Source organism: Panthera onca, chromosome D2, assembly GCF_046562875.1.
Source record: "Panthera onca isolate mPanOnc1 chromosome D2, mPanOnc1 haplotype 2, whole genome shotgun sequence".
Classification (NCBI taxonomy): domain Eukaryota; kingdom Metazoa; phylum Chordata; class Mammalia; order Carnivora; family Felidae; genus Panthera; species Panthera onca.
In genome coordinates, this window is record NC_138349.1 from 30,739,681 (window position 1) to 30,746,787 (window position 7,107).

Below are 7,107 nucleotides of genomic sequence, written 5' to 3' on the forward strand. Positions count from 1 at the left end.
AGAGTTCCAAAGATTGGTCAACAAAGTGTGAAATCAGGGCCAGGGCTGGACGTGTTGTGAGGAAGATAAAGTTTGGCATTTCCCTTCCTCCTGGATCCTCTCGGCAGGAGACACACTTCTTCAGGCCCAGGAAACCATCCCTTCCTCTACCTCAGCCTACACCAGAAGAGGGCGCTCTGAGGCCTCATGCGATGTTGAAGGTCCCCTTCAAACACAGGGCTTGCCCACTACGGCTGTGCTTGGGCCCCACCTCAAGGGAATGTTGCCAAACTCCAGAACACTCAGGCTCCTATCAGAGCTGATCTTCCCCACCATGTTTCTGGCAGCATTATTCGCAATAACCAAAAAGTAGAAGCAACCAAGTGCACACCAAATGTGGTATAAACACATGGAATATTATATATTCATATAAACATATATAATGTTATAGTGGAATGTTAACAAACCTTAAAAAGGAAGGAAAATCTGACACACGCTACATGAGAGACCCTTGAGGACATATGCTAAGTGAAATAAGTCAATCCCGAAAGGACAAATACTGTACGATTTCCCTTACATGAGTAGTCAGATTCATAGAAACAAAGTAGAATGGTGGTTGCCAGGGCTGAGGTGGGGCGGGGGTGGGGTGGGGAGGGAGAATAGAAAGTTGTTGTTTAATGTTTACAGAGGTTCAGTTTTGCAAGACAAAAAAGTTCTGGAGATTGGTTACACCACTGTGGGAATGTACCATATTGCTACTGAACTACATGCTTAAAATGGCTAATATGCTAAACTTTATGCTTTGTGTATTTTACCACAATTCAACATTTTTTAAATTATAAATACAAAATGAAACCAAAAAAATTGCAAAACTCCCCCAATCTTCCCGTGGTGGGATCCTCCAGAACTGAGCACAATCTTCTGGAGGGAGCTGGCCTCACATCTCACTGTCTCTGATCCTGTGATCTCTGCCAAGAGAGATGCTATTTCAGCCAACAAACTGATCGTTCGAAATGGACGATAACAGGACAATGTGATACTTCTCCCAGATAGTGCACCGTAACTGGAATCTTCTGGAAATCATTCCTGGAAGCCAAGGGTCGTATGGAGCAGAGAACACTTAGGAGCTGCAGTAGTCCTTGCAGAGAGAGGTTTGGGGGACCTCACTGGACTGGAAGCTCTGTGAGAGAAAGCTGGTGCTTTTCATCACTGTTGTCAAAATTCAGGAGGAAAAAAAAAATAGAATTAAAACCAACGAATCACCAAAGTAGTGATTAGTAAAAGTTGGTTGTGCACATACCAAAAAGTCACTTTGCAAACTGGGAGCGCTCAAACCAAAACATGGAATGGGGCTCAGGGGAATATCATTATAAAGCAGCATATATGGTGAGAAAGCAGTGACTGCTTATTCTTCACAGCGATTAATTATAATATTAGAATTTTCTTACATGATAGGGAGTTGGTCAGTGGTTACCTCACATCAACCTTGGGAAACAGTTTAAATTTTGCTTATAATTTTCAGAGGCATAAGCAAGAAATGACCCAGGTCAAGCTCATCTTGCAAAATAAACTAAATTAAGCCCAGTTTGTATGACTGAAGTGGTGTTGTCTGCTTAGGGAATTTTCAAAGCTGGTCTGCATTCAATTTTTATTTTAACATTTCTTCCCTTTTGGTCACGCTCTCAGGCAGCTGACCAACCCGTGGAATGCTGTTCTCACTTACCACTGCTGATGTAGCCAGATCGAAGAGTTACACCTTCAGTGTTCCCACTGAGTTGTCAGGACAGAGGGCCATGTAGTCACTGTCTTCATTATTTGTGGTTATTTTTGATTTCGTCCCGTTCTCTGAATCTGATGGATACCGTTTGGCATTTGAGTGGCTGCCGGCAGGCATCTAAAACCCTCACGAGTATATCACGCGCCAGAGAGGTTAAGATGATGACTGTAAGAATAACAGCCAAGGATTGAGAAATTCCCCAGAGTAGAGATTCCCCAAAAGAGCCAAGGTTTAACCAGTTATATAACGCAAACAGGTTATAATTTTTTTTTAAGTTATTTACATAAGCACAAAACGATATGCTAGTAAACACGCATCCTCATGACTACTCAGGACAGTATGAACATGAGGGTGTTTCCTTTCAGGAGGTGCTATTGTTGGTGACCTTCCAATTAAGTTAGACCTCTACATGATGTGAGCAATCAGGTGACTTAATGAGAGGCATTTCTACAGAAACATAAGAAAAACAAAGGTTAATAGTTTGGGAAAATTATAAATTCAGCTTCTGAGTTTGGATCACAGCCAGTTGAGAAGATGTCTAGATGTCGGGTTCTAAGCATCTTCCGGTGGAGCGAGGGCAGGCAGCGGCAATCCGACAAATTTTTCTGGTTTGCAGTGTGAATGTCTCTGGTGATCTTTCTGAGTGGCCACACAGCCACAGGCATGAAGATTGTCCACACGTGAGCTGTTGCAGTGGTTTCCCTGAAGTTTACATCAAATTGTCCAGCTTCAGCTTGCATGGCTTTGGAAAAGGGCGATGTTAGTTTCATAGTGATTCCAAGTCCAAAGAATGGGAGAAGATTGGAAATGTTTGTTTGGAGAGTTCTAGCCAAATATTAGAGGAAACTGGAAGAATTCATAATCCTGTCCAGCTTATAGCTAGAAAACAAAACCTCAAAGACAATTAGCAGCAATCAAATCTGATATCCACAAAGGCACATTACTGAAACATAATTTTTCTCTCTATAATCATCCCCATTTCTACCAATGATAGCCATAGTAAGGCTAATTTGTTTGCAAATGAACTCTAGTTTCAATAAATTTGGCCTGATTATTTACTTAAGTGCAGCAAGAATAGTAATTGAACATAGAGGCTCTTTTAAATCTGCTTTGCTGGAACTTTTCATAAGGAATCTCAGATTGGACTTTCAAAAGCTTCGCAAGGCTTGGAAGCCAAGCCAAGGACTTGTCCAATTGTGTCTTGTAACAAGGAGAATAGATTCTTACTGAAGTTATGCAAATACATATACTGTCATTAAAAAAAGAATATTTAAAAAGAGTTTCAGAATTCTGGAGGGATCAGAGAAGGAGAAAAACAGAAATGTTTCAACCTTCATTGCAAAAATACACTTTATCAAATTGCTGTAAGGTATAGACAGCTTAAAGAGAGGAGGAAAAATGTCCTTTAACTCGGAAAACACTATATTAAAGAACTAGCATAATACCTGAGGAGGGCACTTGTCGGGATGAGCACTAGGTGTTGTATATAAGCGATGCACCACAGGACTCTACTCCAAAAACCAAGAGCACACTTTACACACTGTATGTGAGCCAATTTGACAATAAATTATATTTTAAAAAAAAGAACTAGAATGTTTTGAACGAAGTCATAAAAATTATAATCATGTTCATCAGTTCATTCAATGTTATACAATTAATTCTCATTTTTGCCTCATCTTGGGTCAGCAGCTTTATAAATCAATCTGTTTTCCATAAAAGTTTTAGAAATTCTTACCAAGTTTAGTGTTATGATCTTAAAGTTATCAAAAACCTACCTTTTAGAATACTCATCAGGGGCTTTTCCATGGATCTTTTTGAACATGAAGCGTTTTTGCAGGAACACTTTGCAAAAGCCTCAGAGAAAAGCTGTCTGTATATGGCAAAAGACTTAAAAATGGCCGTGGTGAAAGATCTGATGAGAGTTCACATATACACACACACACCAAAAGGATGTAATTGGCAACTAAATTTGGTTGTTTTTGTGATGTACAATATTTTAAGATAGTAGCTGGAGTTATCATTAAAAACATTATACTAGGATATGTCAGATTTTTAAGAATTTCATACTAATATAGGGGTGCCTGGGTGGCTCAGTTGGTTAAGCATCCAACTCTTGCTTTTGGCTCAGGTAGGTCATGATCTCGTGGGTCATGGGATTGAGCCCCAAGTTGTGTTCCATGCTGATGGCATAGACCCTGCTTGGGGCTTTCTCTCTCCCTTTCTCTCTGCCCCTCCCCCCATAAATAAAATTTTTAAAAAAGGTTAAAATTTTTTTTCATACAAATATATATCTAAAGAAAGTTTGGCATCACTTCCTATTTGACAATGCTTCCCATGCAATTTAACATACACAAAAAGTTACATGGTTGTAAAAAACAGTTCTTTTGATAGAGAAGACTAATTTTTCTTAAGTAATCGAAAACCTGATAAAGACAAAACATAGTCTTTGTTTTCTAGGCAGATGACATTAAAGGTGAACAAACTTCGCTTACAATTTTTTTTTATTAAGAGCAGACAATCGAAAAGTTTGTGATTTTAACAAAGAGAAAATCAATGCTGATTTTTCACCAGCGTACTTTTTTTTTTTTTTTTTTTACAGTTTATTTATTTATTTATTTTGGAGGGATGGAGGGGCAGAGAGAGAGGGGGAGAGAAAGAGGATTTCCCAGCAGGCTCCACACTGTCAGCACGGTGGAGCCTGCTGCGGGGCTCAAACTCACCAACCGGGAGATCATGACCTGAGCCGAAATCAAGAGACGGAGCCACCCTGGTGCCCCTACCAGTGTACTTTAGATATTAAAATTCTCCTTTTCTTTTTAACTCAAATCTTTTCCAATCCTATTTGACTACACCTAAAATTCCTTTCTCAATGTTCTTTTTCCATAAACCATCTATAACTTTCTATATTCATTCAGCTTTTCCCTTGTCTTTTCCCTTCTTATTCTAGAACAAACATTTTACTTTAGGACAAAAGTACTCTGTTTAAAAAAAAAAATTCCTATGTCCTCCATATCTTTCCTTACCCAAAACAAAACAAACAAATAAACAAAACATATTCTATTTTCCTTACCTATTTGCCTATATAGTCATTTTCTTTCACCCTTATCTCTAGTGGTTTTAATTACTTATATTATTAGAACTCTTAATTATGAGAACCCTTAGTTCCTAGTGAACACTAAGAAGTAAGCAATTGTGGACTGGCAAATTTATAAATACATTTCATAATCTGTGGGAGTATATTTTCTTCAGAGTAAATTTTTCAATGTGGCACAAAACATGTTTATTAATGGGCCCCAATAGCTTTTGTCTCTAGGTAAAAGAAATTTTCAAGCTAAAAGTAGATAAACTTATATTTAACATTTAATGTTTATCATCTTTGGAAATAATTTAGATATTTAATGACTATTCATTATTTAGTTTAACTTAGTATGAACATTCATTTTATTTACAGCCATTTAAATTACTTGTTTTCAACAATTATTCTTTAATTACATATTAAACAGCTAACCATCACCTTAAGTTATTTTTCTTATTGACGAATTTTTTTAGTGTTTATTTATTTTTGAGACAGAGAGAGCACCAAAGAGGGAGGGGCAGAGAGAGGCAGGGGACAGGGGATCTGAAGCGGCCTCTGCACTGACAGCAGGGAGCCTGATGTGGGGCTCAAACTCAGGAACTGCAAGTTCACAACCTGAGCCAAAGTCCAAAGTTCAACCGACTGAGCCACCCAGGAGCCCCTTTCTTGTTTACAAATTTTGAAGACACGCCTGCTTTTATTAAACCAACAAATTCAAACTAGCTTTTATTTATCAAACATCCCAGATTGTGTGAACTTAAAAAACATTTAGGTTTGGGGTATTTGGGTGTCTCAGTCAAAGTATCAGACTCTTGATTTCAGCTCAGGTCATGATCTCATGGGTTGTGAGACCCAGCCCCGTGTTGGGCTCTGCGCTGACAGTGAGGAGCCTGTTAGGGATTCTCTCTCTCCCTCTCTCTGCCCCTCCTTTCTTCTCTCTCTCTCTCTCTCCCTCTCTCAAAATAAATAAACTGAAAAAAAATTTTTTTTAGGTTACTTTCTATATTTCTGAGACTATGTTTGATGTATATAAATGCTTGATTTTCTTGAAGTCAATTAAATGGAGCTCTTTACAAATTAATTTTTGCAATACCATCCAGAAGTAGGAAAATATCACATATCTATAATATATATACATGGACATACATCAACATACAAACAGATCTCATAGCTGTTGTTTAAAAATTTTTTTAACCATGTCTCAGATAAAAAACTTAAAAGAATAATTGTATTCAAATTACATTTCTGGCAGAGGGACTAAGTTAAGGCTATTTATTCCAATGGCCAAAGAGTTTTCACTAAAGATTTTTTACTTGCATGCTGTCAAGACCCACTTAGAGCTGTTTGTGGAGTCAGTTAATCTTTTAGAAGCTTCTGCAAACCAATCAAAGAATGCATTTCATTGTTTCTGAGACGTTTGGAATCTCTCTTTTAAGGATGCCCTTTAAGATAAACTTATCTAAGTTAAAGTTTCCCCAAAGTGGCCACTACAGTTCCAAAAGTTCACCCATTTTCCAAAAAGGCACAAGATTTTGGTTCATAGACCACGTGGAACCCGTCTTTACCTTTAGGTTTCCTAAAATGTCTTAACTATGAAGGGTCCTAGTTTTCAACAGCAGTTCCAAAACACAGAGAGTCACGTGCCCCCACCCTTTTAAACAGAATAGGGTGACTTACCAAGACACTTCTACAAATAAAATCACAATATAGTCCGAGAGCTCCAAACACAAAGAAAGTGGAGCTTGGATCCAAGAGAGACTGACCCTCAAATTCTGGGGTCGCAAAAAAGCCCGGGGCTCAGCAGGCTCTGTGGGCACCGGCACCTGTTTGCTCACCGGCCTCCTAGTCATCAGGCGTCTTCTCTGAATTCAACTTCTCACACCATGAAATGTCAAAAGTTCAGAAATAACAGCAGCAATACCGATGACTCACCAAAGTAGTCATTAGTAGAAGTTGAGTGTGCACACACCAAAAAAGGCAGTTTGCAAACTGGGAGCACTCAAGCCAAAACATGCAATGGGGCTCAGAGGTCTATTGTTAGAAAGCACATATACAGCGAGAAAGAGGTCACTGCTTATTCTTCACAATGATTGGTTATAATGTTAGAATTTCCTTACATGATAGGGAATTGGTCAGTGGTCACCTCATAACAACCTTGGGAAGCAGCTTCAGTTTTGCTTATAGTTTTCAGAGGCATTACCACGCAATGACCCAGGTCAAGTTAGTCTCACAAAATAAGCTAAATTAAGCTTTGTTTTTATGACCAAACTGCTTT

General features: G+C 38.5%; 1 long non-coding RNA gene across 1 annotated transcript; it reads right to left on the minus strand.

Annotated features, from left to right (window-relative positions):
* Positions 1–380: 380 nt before the first annotated feature.
* On the minus strand, positions 381–6,822 carry LOC132685048 (uncharacterized). Its single transcript, XR_009612921.3, has 4 exons — positions 6,510–6,822; positions 3,532–3,668; positions 1,703–2,635; positions 381–1,188 (listed from the first exon to the last, which is right to left on the minus strand). It is a non-coding gene; the product is annotated as an uncharacterized LOC132685048 (long non-coding RNA).
* Between the last annotated feature and the right edge of the window lie 285 nt (positions 6,823–7,107).